We start from the raw sequence: 13,840 nt of genomic DNA, 5'->3' as shown, positions 1-13,840 counted from the left end.
ATGCGAAGCACGGGTTTTCACTCAGCCTTGACTCATTACTTGTGACCACTTAATATATGTATGCATATTTTGTGTGTGTCAGAATCTGCTATACAAGTATGCAGCGTCAGCCCGCGCTGCTAATTTCAAGTCAAGTGGATTTTGGCATTTCAACTGCTACCATACATGTACAACTGAAACCTTCACAGTTGAATATATTATCCCCAGCCTACATGTACAATGACAGAACAATTAAACTTCTACAAGTTTTGACTGTCTTAAACTAAATAGCAATACATACAATGTAGATTTGAGGCCTTCTGCAGTGCTCACTACACGGTACAGTGTAATTTTCCAGGGAAAAAGAAAGACACACAAAAGTACTGAAACCAAAAGTTACCATGATAATAGCAGATATGATACGAAGACATGGTATTCCTCATGATCTGACAAATCCTGATGGCAGTTTGTGTGGTTGGACAGGGTATAATTATTACAGCAATCATATTCATACAAGGGCACACACAGAAGAAAAAGCTATCTATAAAGGTGACTTTTATATTGATCACTGAGTCCATGGTAAAAAAAAAAAAATATAATACAAAAAAAAACCAAAAACTGAAGAATATTTGTGGATTCCTTACAAATCCAGGTCAAAAGTAAAACTCTCTATCAATGACAAACTACAAAGTGATCAGTCATGGGATGCTATGGTCATGCCACCCTTCAAAGAAGTTACCATGGTTCTATCTTACAATCTGCCAGTCACACGGCGATTAGATAAAGCCAGGGCAGTAAACCAACGATCATATTATGCACAAAGACGGTGGCAGACCTCCCAACCTTTCTGAAGAATAGGGATTTGACTCAAAAGTACGAAAGAAAGAGCAGTTCCCATAGGAGTGTGTAGCAAAGTTATCAAGAAAAACAGGAAAACCCTATGGAAACAAGAGCTGGGAATGGTCAGGATTCAGATTCTTTCTCCAAACTAAGAATGGTTGGGAGGTCTGTGGTGGTATAGAACAAATGGTGATATCCACACATCCAAGAAGAGGTGCAGTCTATCAAGGGACAAAGGGAAAATTGGAACAAAAAAAAAAATAATGAGGGGTCATTACGCGGACATCAAAATAAGATGTCAAGTATTTACAGGTATTTGTACAACAATATTCTGAAGTTTCAACACTAGGTTTCATCCTCTTGGTGGATAGTGCATTGACGGAGTAGTAAAAGTTACACAAAGGCAAGGTCGTGACAGTCATTTCAAAGTCTTAAAAAGGAAAAATAAAAAAGTGAAAATCAAAGTTGCAAAATCTGAAGTCCTTGCAGCTGTTGACAGCGGTGTTCTCGTCGAATCGCCATGGCAATGGATGCCCTCCTCACATTCCTCCTCAGGATCCTCCTTCATGTTGTTTGTTAGATTTCTACTGACCCTCATACTGCTACAGCTACATTAGTGGAGCAAAAAATAATAAATTAATAAAAGGTGCAATTTACCTTGCAGAGTTTCCCCAGAGTTTAGATGATCCAAAAATCCAAGTCCACACCTGTAGCTCGATCCAAGTTTGGGCTGAAGGTTGTGAAATGGCTGTCACGATGTAGACCTTTTTCCGTCAGCTGTCGCGGATTCAGTGCAAAGATGCTGGCCTTGGAATACTTTCCACCACACCTCGGGGATGTTGCGCCCACTGAGCACAAATTGCCTGCGAAAACTGTGGATGTTGCCAAAAGGCTGCCAAAGGACTAACTCCTGCTCGGGGCGTAGTTGTGCAAAGGTTGTCACCTCATACGGCAGGTGAAACGGTTGCAGTCGACTGGCACTGGTAGAATCTCACTGCTGGCTGTCGGATGCTTCTGGCTGTTTCCGAGTGGAAGCAGTAGGTCGTCACTGGTAGCAAGGATCTCTGCGGTCACAGTTGTCCCCTCCCAACTTCCAAGGATGAATGCGAATGATGCGACGATTCAATGGAGAGACACCCGTCACTGTCCACCACCGTTTAAATCCAAACACTGCCAGGACACCACTGCAAGCTTAGAGTGCTACAAATTTCCTGCAGCAAAGATTTGGAGGACCTGTATTCAGCAACATCAAATAGATCACTCAAATAGTACTTAAATTTCACATGGATGGGAGTTTCTAGTTACTGCTTTTTTTTCCATTATCAACATGAAGTGTTACGATGTTATACCTTAAGGAAGATCTTCCCTGTATATGGTTACTACTGCTGTCCACAACCAGCATTGCCTTATTGCCTTATTCTTTTGTCAATGTGAATGTGTGTGTGTGTGTGTGTGTGTGTGTGTGTGTGTGTGTGTGTGTGTGTTGCATGTGTGTACATGTATGTTTTACAACAATGAAGAATAAACATGACATTCATTGGTAAGTGTGTGCTGTGACTTATGTACAGTTTTACATAAGTGATACAGTGTAGTACAAAGATAATCAGATGATTAATTCACTATGAAATTTTCAAGTTTGGGTTAATTATGTGCATCCCCCCCCCCCCCCCCCCCGGACCTCTACATTTCACACTTTCATGATAATGAAATTTTGATCTACAGAAAATATTTCTGAATTTAAACAATAATAGTAATAACAGACATTTTCTCAGTGTACAGCACTAGACAAAGCTCTTCCAGAATGCATTACAAATAAAATTTGCCATATTATACCATAGAAACAGGCCAAGGGAAAGAGTATTTCTCATTATGATTAGCTAAACACGATGCACAACGTTAGTTTCCCCTTCTGTAGCATTTTTTTCCCCCTCACAGAAGATGTCTTCATGCTAAGCGACACCTTCATCAATTGTAAAGTACGATACATAGGACTTTCTTCCTCACATTTTGCTAATGAATACTACAATGGATTAAACATAACTGCAAAACAGAATATCATTGAAAAGACGGGGAAGTGTGTAGTAATTACCATAATAAAAGATCATCAATACTATCATGGTAAACGTGATCAAAATAGCCTCAAAGATGCCATTGATGAGATAACCTTTAACATCCCTCACAAGGAACATTTTGCTGAAGTTTGTATACTTTATGTACATGTACTATTCCTGCCCCTTTGCTCAAACATCTTTAGTACATGTATTTAGAGTACCTTAAGGATGACTCAAGGAGAACATCTTAAAGACAAGATGCCTTCTACCACTACACTTGCATGCACAAGGGTCTGGTGATTGCGTCTTTTTCTTCCTGTTTGTTTCAGCATGTTTGAAAATATGGTTCAGCAGTTCACCAAAAACTATGTTTAATGTAAAGGGGAACAATACAAAAGTTTTTTCATAATGTATTTTTTTGTAGGCTTCGTTCTGTTGGAGAAGCATTAATATGCTAACTTGAATAATGATTCGCAATGAGAGGCCATAATGTAAAGAATGCAAACTGGTAATGCTTTTAAAAAAAAGTGTGGGTATGATGAGTGACAGACTGACACATAATGGAAATCCTTGGTGCCCGCAGAACATTATGCCGTGCTGCTACAGAGAGAAAAACAAAAACAAAACAACTGAAAAAACAGACTACCAGCATGCAACCTGTTCACTACTGGTGCTGTCAGTAACGACCTTGGTATTGACACCCAACAGCTACGATATACATGAATAGTAAATGTATGAAGCCTGACACAGGTCGAGTTTGCCATTCACATGGCAAGTCTGGTAATCTTTTTTTTTTTTTTTTTATGTTATGCAGTGCCACATTTTCAAGAAAAATAAGCAGTATGCTGGAGACAATCCATAATAAGCAGCACATTTAAATTCAAGTTTTACCCTTATACAATGTACTTAAGGGAAACCCAAACCCAAAGAGCAATGTGGATTGAGTGAAAGTGCGGTCAGCAACATTAGTAGAACACATTGATCAGTGAAAGTTTGAGGAAAATCGGACAATTGATGCAAAAGTTATGAATTTTTAAAGTTTTGGTGTTGGGACCGCTGGATGAGCTGTCATATAAAGCAAAAACCTTATTTTTTAAACATTCACAGACCCGATTGTGAGGCAAGTAATCAAAAATGATACAATTTAAACAAATACTGACAAGAAATTATACTCCAATTAAAATACAATATACATGTATCTTTCTGCTTATCTGTTTTTAAACACTGTTCAAAACTAGAGTGACTGGTAACAAAAAAAAACAAAAAACAAAAAAAAAAAATTACACCAAATTCCATGTGCAAATGTGGCATGTAGAGGGTCAAATTTTGGCTGCAATTTTTTTTTACATCCACACCATTATGCAATGTATTTTTACAGCAAACATACCACTGATCATTGCAATCATAATGTAAAACAAGTTAAAAGTAAGACACAAAATCATGTGATCATTATGACTTACTTGCTAACAAAAAAAGAGAGATCATAGTAAATACAAATTATTGCGCTATTAAAATTTTGCATGCGACGATTCAATACGTACCTTCCAGCAGTGAACATTTCCCATAAAAGTTAGCTGCACATAATTCCAGCGAGGCAGAGTCTAAAATCTGAATAGAAATTGTGATAAGGTCATCTTTTTTTTATAACAGAATGCTCAGTACATGGAATGACAGAAGTACAGTATATGGACAGCAAGTACCAGTAGACAAAAATTGTGGTAGAGATTAAACTGTACATAATTTATATGCACTGGAGTTAATACATGTTAAAATTTCAAAACAAAAATGACAGGATGCATTTCAGACAAAAAGTATGGTAAACCTGCAATCTACATGAATTACATACTTTTGCATTATGATCAAATCTACTCAATTCTGGTACCAGTGCACTTTATATGAACCTTTTATTCACACAAGTATGTACAAATGCTGTGAATGCAGCTTATTTGGAAGTATTTTACAGTGTACAATTTGTACATGCACCCCATTTGAAGGCCTGTGACAGGGTACTCAATTTTTAGGGGGAAAAATAGGCATCTCAGATCTGCAGTTGTTTGTAACAAAAAATTATGAATGGCACAAAATAAATTACGAGCCATCACAATGGGCAAAGAGGCAGACATCTGATACTTTTAGAATAGTGCATTCATTTTCACTGCAAAACCCAGAATAGGGTTCTGCACAAGAGAACCCATTGATTGTACTCAAGCTGGTATGTTTGGGCGCCACACCTCCCATTGAAAACCACTAACCCTACATTCAATGAGACAGGTTTTTCTCATCCCTCATCTCAGAGCTCTAGAGTACAGCAGTGTCATACTATGTAGAAAGCAAACAATTTTCGAGTTGTACCCAGGGCAGTAACACTAGGGCATCGTTACTCATGAACTTAAAGTTTTCTGCCAACTGCAAACTATGGTAGACAACAAAACACAATGAAAGTTTCAGATAGGCATCAGAAGCCCACAGATTGGAGGGCTCTTTGATTATAAGAGACATACGATGTAGAATATTGAACAAATTGTAAGCAGTCATTTCATGAGCCCTTTTCTTCAATTTCTCTTCAATGTAAATCATCAAAGCAAGAAGCACTGAATAATGAAAAATTGAATGCATAAAAAGAGATATAAACACATGCCAAAACACATCTAATCAGACCCTGAAGGCATAGCTTGTCTACCAAGTGGTACCTCTAAAAGCACAAGATTACTTTGCATGTTGAATATTTCAGTGTATTTGCATACAGGCAATAACTTCAGAAGTTGACCCATAATAGCAAAATTATCAGCTACATTGCATTCCAAGACACAAATGTATTGCATATATCTCTCGCCCAAGGTGGAAAATCTTTAAATTTTGTCTTGCCAGGGATAATGCTTCTTTCCCGTTCCATCTGTGTGGTTACATGTATGTTCTCGGTCAGGAATTCAAAAACGTGTGCAATTGTCATTCAAGTCCCAATTCGCGAAGTGCTATACTTGCAATTCAAAGAAATAAATTTATATATTATTTTATTGTGAAAAAACAAAATACATTTGAACTTGAACTTGAATTAACACCAAATACAATATGTTAACATGTAGCCCCGACACATTTACATAAATACAGAGCTCTGTTCAGATGTTATCAGCTACATAACAGTACACTATACTACATGTGGTACAGCATCAACTTTCAGTACGAATATGCTATTGTTCCTGTTAAAGCATGAGTATAATTTACATTCAGTAAAAAAAAAAAAAGAAGAAAGTTAACACTTTTTCCAGAACATATTTTTTCAAACAAAATTTTGATAAGAATCATTGTGTCATATATATCATATTAAAGGCTATTTAATTGGCTATCAAACTGGTAGGTTGATACAAAGGAATATCTTATACATACACTTGTAAGTGAACACAATTTTTTTTTTTTTTTCCTCCAAGGCACATAAGTATATACTGCAGAAATTGACATTTTGCCACCATTTGCAATTGCCTTCAAGATAGCAATGATAACAAAAGGCCAATCTAAAACAATGAGAGACATGAAAGATTAGCAAAAAAAAAAAAAAAAAGCTTCCGTTCCATTGTTTCTCTTTATATCCTGAAAAAAACACAAATTGGGAAACTAAGGGGGAATATAAAATTTTTCTGTCAACTCAAACTTTAAATAGGGAGCTTTAGATTTTAGACGCGCGGACGTTCAGAGGAAAAAAAAACATGTTCTGAGCATGCGCAGAAGCGCGCGTCAAGTCGATCTATTTTTAGCTTGCGTCGCCTGAGTTTTTCACTACGCGTACTGGGCTATTTTTAGCTCCCTACTGACAAAGCCAGTAAGCAGCAAAGGTGATAAAAGAGACAGAATGTCTTTATTTCATTCTTTTAATTCAGGAATTTAAGAATTAATGAGACAAATTGAAGAACCAAATATCATTTTGAATTGCCTCAATCTGAAATAAAATTTCACATTTCTACCAGTTTTGTTAATACTGCTTCTTCTCTATAATGTCATTTGAATTAGGATTTGACAGAAGATTCTTCATTTTCCTCTTTTATTTTTTTGCCTTTTTTATCCTTGTGGGCTATAAAGACAAAACAGAGATCATCTAGGTTGATTTTTGTATGTTAACATTTGTTTCTTATTGTGTTAAATTTGTCTTTTGTTCTCGATATAAAAGTGTATGGAAGAGCACATACACATGAATGACAACATTTTTGCAATTCTTACTTATGTGCCTTGGAAGAGAAAAACTAATGTGTTCACTCATGCATAACTAAGTTTCCATTTTTATTGACCTACCAGGTTGACAGCCAATTAAAATACCTTTAACGTGGTACATAAAACATAAATATGTAGCCAAATATTCTATGAGAAATATGAACTTGAAAAGTGTTTACTTTCTTTTTCGAGCGTAGAATATAATTCGCTGTCAGGGAATGATTTTCTTGGTACCGCATCACAATTTGCTGTGGCAGCTTTCTTCCATAAAAATGTAAACATTACTATTTGAAATATACATTTTGTATTTTTATTGCAGATCAAATGTGCACCACACTTTCAAAAGATGACAGTTATTAGCATTTCTTTAAACCTATTTTTTTTTCCTCTGACTTTGGGCAGACTTCAAGAATTAATTCCATCTAATCGTCTATGAATGGGATATGCAGAAGAATTTTATGAGCCTCAGTATACAAATGATGCACAGGACAGAGTGGATCAGTGAGAACTAGATGCACAAGCTTAACTTTCGCACTGTTTAAACCCACGAGCACAGCGAGTGATTTTAAGGACTGGTTCCAAAGTTAAAGAGAGCGTTAAATTCTCACCCATCCACGAAATAGGCCTGTGCATCATTCATTTTACAGTGTATCATTGGACCACTAAATTCATGAAATTCAACTTTTTCCCCATCGTGCGTCTGGAACACCTACACCACTATACAAGGCTTGAGCCATGTGTTTAAGATTTTACCGAACACATGGCTCGGTGTGGCTCAGTAAAAATCCATGCATGATAACAGACCAATCAGATTGCAGAGATTCTATTTAAGCCAATTTTATAAAAGATGATAATTTAAATTTGTGTAGAGCAAAATTATGTCAAGATTTGACAGGTCAGCCACAAATCTGAGTCAAACTATTTGCCATATATAATATGTACAATTCACAAGCTATCTCATTTTGAGACTTTTAGACCCCCTCCCCCCCCCCCCCAAAAAAAAAAAATAAATAAATAAATAAATAAATAAATAAATAAATAAATAAATAAATAAATAAATAAATAAATAAATAAATAAATAAATAAATAAAATAACATAAAATAAATAAATAAATGAATAAATAAATAAAAAATCACAGATTTCATTTTGGAAAGACAGTTTCCCTCTTGAATCATTTGTATTGTTGGGCTGGGCAATCAAAACATATTTCCAACTCATGACCACCGCAAAAGATTAATGTAGTTTTTTGCATGTAATGCATGAAGTGTCTTAGATTGCTGGCTATAAAACTGCATGGTTCAGAACAAGAAAAAAAATACAACAACAAAGAGATTGTAATTTGGTAGCAACTTTGGAGATCTATAATTGTACCACTTAGATCTACAATTTTGTATTTTCATTAATACCATTATCTCAGCATATATGACACAACAATCAAATGAAATTCCTCACCAACACACTATATACAGAGAAGGTAATTTAATATGTCATTTGGAGAAAACCAACGAATCTCTGGATTGTCATGGCATACCATATAGACACCCAGTTCTGTCCAGAGGGATATACACTCACTCATTTTAAATACTGTACCTGGAAAGATCTGACTTAATCAGAGATGAAAGCAGGCGTCTTTCCAAACGTCTGGCGGTGGAAAGATGACTTGAGAAATGATGTTCCTCGAGATGACACCCTGATAAAGAAGATGATACTGATGACGGCAATGATGATAATGATGATGATGATGATGGGAACAGTTGCAAAGATGAATCCAGGGATCCAAGCAGGCGAGGCTAGCTGTCAGAAGATCCACAGAGTGGTGTGCATCATCCTAGATCAGAGTCCCTGCGTCCAGCCAGCGCCCATCGATAGCAAAAGTAAACGGCCTTCTGGTAAAAAGATTTCAGTGTAGATGAGATGAAGGGAAACCATCCTGCATGATCAAATTAGAACACTTGACTTTCATGTCATCCTAAAATATCTAGGGTTTACCACAAGAGGCCCTTTAACCAGTCAAATAACAAGCTACGATAAGATATATCTGTATTACGTATAGCAAGCGTATAGTCAGTATCATAGACCTTCATAGATAGGCCTACATCCACATGACTAGTAAGGGTTATTTCACATACCCCATACAGTTAATAACGTAGTAAGTGAACATTGAATAGGAATCTGATAGTGATACAGTCTAACCCCTCTAAATCACATTCGCACTGTTAGTACCCGAGGATTAGGATTTCACTATGGTTTATTACCACGGTATCCATTCCTCGGTTATTGGAACTGGAAAAACAAAAAACAAAAAATAATGCCTTCAAATACAGTTTTTATACAGCATAATAATTTTTTTTTGCTTTTAGATGCCAGTTGCACTCTGGAAATGTCTGTAAAGAATAATGTTGTTTAAGTGGACTTTCAGCCACGGTTTTATTTTTCTATAGATCTACCTCTACTATACTCTAGCCATGCATCCTAGTCATTTTCTAGGCATCCTAGTAATTTTATTTCAATAACATCATACCATGGTCCTCGCATACTATTGATTAAATAGAATTTTTGAAAGTATCAACATTTGCGTATCAAACAGTAATAAAACACTGAACAATTTGAATTGATAATTCTAAAACGCTGCACTGCTAATGTTGATTTAGAGATGTCTACCTAACAGTTAGTTAGAGGCAAATGTTGCCTACTCACATAGCTACTCAAGAATCTTTTCTTCTTTTTTTTTTTAATTCAGCAAATTGCCTTTAATTCCAGTAGAATTTGGTTTACCTAGTATTTATGTAGAACCTATACCAGTAAACGTTACACTCCAGTAGTTAACTAACCCCGGCGCAGGGCGCTGTAATACTATAGAGTGTACGTTTATAACCAGTACGGGTTGGGGTCGCTGGTGCGGTTGGAGATAACATGTCACAGATGCAGACAGCTTGTAATAATCTTTAAGTTCAGTAGGCCTAAATTTCTAAGTCAACACAGCAGGAAAAATGAATAAATAAAAATCTTTAAAAAATACAAAAAAATTATCTCTCTCAACACTAACAATGTCAGTATTGCCTCTTGAACTGGGTTAAATGGAATGTCAATCAATGTACAGAAATATTAACACTAAGATCAAGGCCTTTAACATACATTGGGTCTCTAACGTTGTAACAATACAGTTCTGAGAACCTCCCCCCCCCCCCCCCCCGCTAGAAAACAATAGCTAATTTATGAGAAATAAATGGTTTTGTTATTGTATCAATTCACATTTTATACTGTTGGTTGAGAAGTAGAAATGCTTATTCAACAATCGGAACATTTCAGGTATTCGTGAAATTTCGACAGAGTTGAGTTTAACTGGCACAAACTACCTGGCCGCGAAGGCCGAAGCCAGTTTCATTCATTCGACAGAACGTCAGAAGCCATTCGGCCCGGCGAAGCGGCCTAGCCTACGTACACAACATGCTACAGGACTTTTCATACACAGCATCAGCATCGATGGTATGCGCACACGCAAAACAGTATCCTCACGCTCTCCGATCGGAAAGGTGTTCGGCGTCGTGTTTTAAAGAAATATACGTACATACCTTTATCAGTTCGCTTCCCCAGTCAAGTTCATGAATATCTGATGATCAATTTCCGTAGAGAAATACAATGGAATTTCGTCTTATTTCACCAAAACATACCACTTTCCATCGCGCTTTTCCACAGTTCCATACTGGAGGGTAGTGCATGTAATTTTTCGCCGAACCCACGCCGATCGTCGAAGCTAGATTATGCACACAACACATGTGTGTGCTGTGACGTAGGTGTAGGCGCGCGCTAATTTCATAGAAATTTGCATATTCATGACCCTTTAAATCATTATTCATCTGCCCATCGCGGTTTGAGATGGCGCTGTTGAGAAAGGAGGGGAAATATTTATAAAAAAATGTTTATCAACTTGAATACTAGACCTAGTAGCAATGATTGCTATGAATGAAGCCGACAGGGCACTTACTTAAGCAAGAAAAAGGAGCCTTCAATTCACAAGAGAATTATGTGCTTTGGTATTCTATTTTACACCATGCTCAAGTCAGCGTTAAATAAAAAATTGATGATAGAAGTTAGCAAGGATTTTGTATCCTTGACTTAGCATTACACTATGGCAGTCTCCAATAACTGCAAACACTGATCTTTTCAGGAAAGGGGTTGTAGTTGTCATATTACTCACAATAAAACGAGATTCGTGTGTATGTGTGTGTGTGTGTATGTGTGTGTGTGTGCAAGTATGACATCATCATCTTGTCCATTGTTATTTATTTTTTTTTTTTTTACTGATATGGTTGCAACTATACATTCCACTGTACTTTTTTGGTCAAGAAAAGAATGATATGATGTAACTTGTGGTATCAATAGCCCATTGATTTGAAATCCCGTATTGAAGCATTAGAACTTTTCAAAACCTTGGATTTAGTGGCATATTATTTTCTCTTTGAAATTAGATCTAGGACGTGGAAGGGCTGTTTGTTGGTTTTTCTTTTTTTTTTTTCTTCTTCTTCTTCTTCTTCTTCTTCTCCTCCTCATTATGTTTTTTCTCCACCTTTCTGGTGGAAAATAACATACCACTATATTATGTTTTTCTAATGTATTTTACTGAATGAAGAAAATAGTTATTTTGCAGAGAAACTGAAGATATAGAAGAAGCTGCTTGAGTGTGCAATCTTATCTTCAGTAACAGCAAATTCAGCATGCCTGTTTCTCATAGGCTTCGAGACAAGACTTCGCTTGATTGATTACTAGTATCCAGCAAATAAACTAAAAAAGCAATTTTCACCAAAATTTGAGATGCAAGGTCTTATCACCCCAGCAATGTTATGTTTCTAATATTAGAGTACTTAGTGATACAAGGCAACAAACACATGTGTACATTAGATGAGTGAGTGATATCACTGGGACATTTTATGTATTCTTTTGACTAAAACATAATATTGTACACACCATAATCTTTTATGAGAAATAAATATGAAAAATGTACATATTTTGTACAATTGTATGTGTGTGTTACAAAATAAAAAAACTAGCAATAACTTCATGGGTAGTTGCTAAGATATCCTCTGAAAATAATTTTGATGATAATTTTGTGCACAAATCAATGAAAGAATATGCGAGTTGATAGCATCACTTCCCCAGCTAACTTGCATAATATGAGGCTGCTGCCACGGTCACTACTCCATGAAAACAAGTGAAATTACACCAAATTTTGCAATGTCCACAGTGTAAGTCTGGATAATATGTTGAATCTTCTCCCATTATATTCATTTCTATTTTCATTCTTCATTCAGGGCAACTTGTAGAATGTTGTATGCAACTGCACAGTGACAATGACAGTGACAGTGACAATTGAAGAGTTTGTTTGCAAAAACCGGTACGTCCATTTTTGAAGATTTTGAAGTACAGTCTCTGTCATAAAGTACAAAATAATACCTTTTAAATGATATATTGGTCACTACATATGAAGGTACATTTTTGAAGTTATGGTCAAAAGAAGAAAAATTTTCTTATTATTCTCTTTATTTTTCTTGACCTTTAATCGCAAATATCTCCATTTGGCAAATATGGACTTATCGGTTTTTGCGAACAAACTCCATTGTATGAAAACTGTACTGTATGAAGCAAAGTAAATCTAAAGAATCAGAATGCATTTTAAACTATCACATTCATCTGTGATGAAACAATGCAGATTAAAACAATGTACAAATAAAATGTACATACAGTGTATATATCTTTTTGAGATGGTCAAATGAACAAAATAAAAAACACAAGCAACAAATTGACATTGATTTCTTTCTTACATAAAAACTTTAATTCACCAATATTTCATATGAAATGTGTATAATACATATCTCTTTGTACACAAAGGTTAAGATAGTGTCTTTAAGAACTTCTCTCTACCATTGGACCAACATGGGGAGAGATATACTTCCTAGTTCAGCAAACACACATGGATGGATGTGATATCAGGATAATTGATACTTTCAACTGACATACGGTAATACATCTTTGTGGATGTTTGACCCATCACAAAGAATCACATATAGAGGTGAATTTTTACTTTTGCTTACATCTGGCTTCCGTATGCATTTACTTCAACATGTATCAACTGTATACCATTAGACTCTAAATATGTACAAGCATCCTATATTTCATGTCCATTGAACAGAGAGAAAAGAGGATTAATATGACTAGTTACCAAACCATTTTTGACTGGAGGTTCCAAGTCAGTGAGTTCCCAACCCCAAGTGCCCAACATATTTGTAAGCTATCACTCACAAAAAAAAAATCCATGATCCCAATGTGCCATTGCCGCGATGCCATTCACACCCTAAATGGTGAAATGTGTTTGATTGGAAACCTGGCATACCATGGGCCCATTCCACCAAGACAAAGTTTGCATGAAATACCAAGTTGATCCAAATGAGAAGAGAGAGAGTGAGAAAACAAAATCAAAGATAAAGCACACAAAATAACACCCATGGTAGATTGTCAACAGCAAAGTAAATAAAAGTGATATTAATGCAATGAAAAAAAAAATATACAGGTAAAGAATAGAATGAAAAACCGATTGTCACCTGCAGCAAATATTTCGAGTCTCCGATCAGGGAGGTGAGATGTTCACCTCCCTGCTCCGATGCAACCATTTCCTGTTTACCAGCATGGATAATACAGTCTGTACAACATTCTGGTAAATTGTCACCAGCTTTTGAAGTTCATATCAAAGTGCTGTACACAGCCATGAGGGTAA

The 13,840-nt window shown here is 36.1% G+C and overlaps 1 protein-coding gene across 1 annotated transcript in view; it reads right to left on the bottom strand.

Annotated features, from left to right (window-relative positions):
• LOC140245596 (uncharacterized) overlaps positions 1-10,760 on the bottom strand; it is a 68,723-nt gene extending 57,963 nt beyond the window's left edge. The window contains exons 1-4 of the mRNA XM_072325160.1: positions 10,644-10,760; positions 8,662-8,957; positions 4,412-4,478; positions 1,477-2,030 (exon numbers count right to left, since the gene is read on the bottom strand). The gene's annotated coding sequence lies outside the window, so the exon portion shown is untranslated. The remainder of the gene's footprint in view (positions 1-1,476; positions 2,031-4,411; positions 4,479-8,661; positions 8,958-10,643) is intronic.
• Positions 10,761-13,840: the final 3,080 nt, after the last annotated feature.

Source organism: Diadema setosum, chromosome 22, assembly GCF_964275005.1.
Source record: "Diadema setosum chromosome 22, eeDiaSeto1, whole genome shotgun sequence".
NCBI classification, from domain to species: domain Eukaryota; kingdom Metazoa; phylum Echinodermata; class Echinoidea; order Diadematoida; family Diadematidae; genus Diadema; species Diadema setosum.
This window is presented reverse-complemented; position numbering and strand designations above follow the sequence as displayed.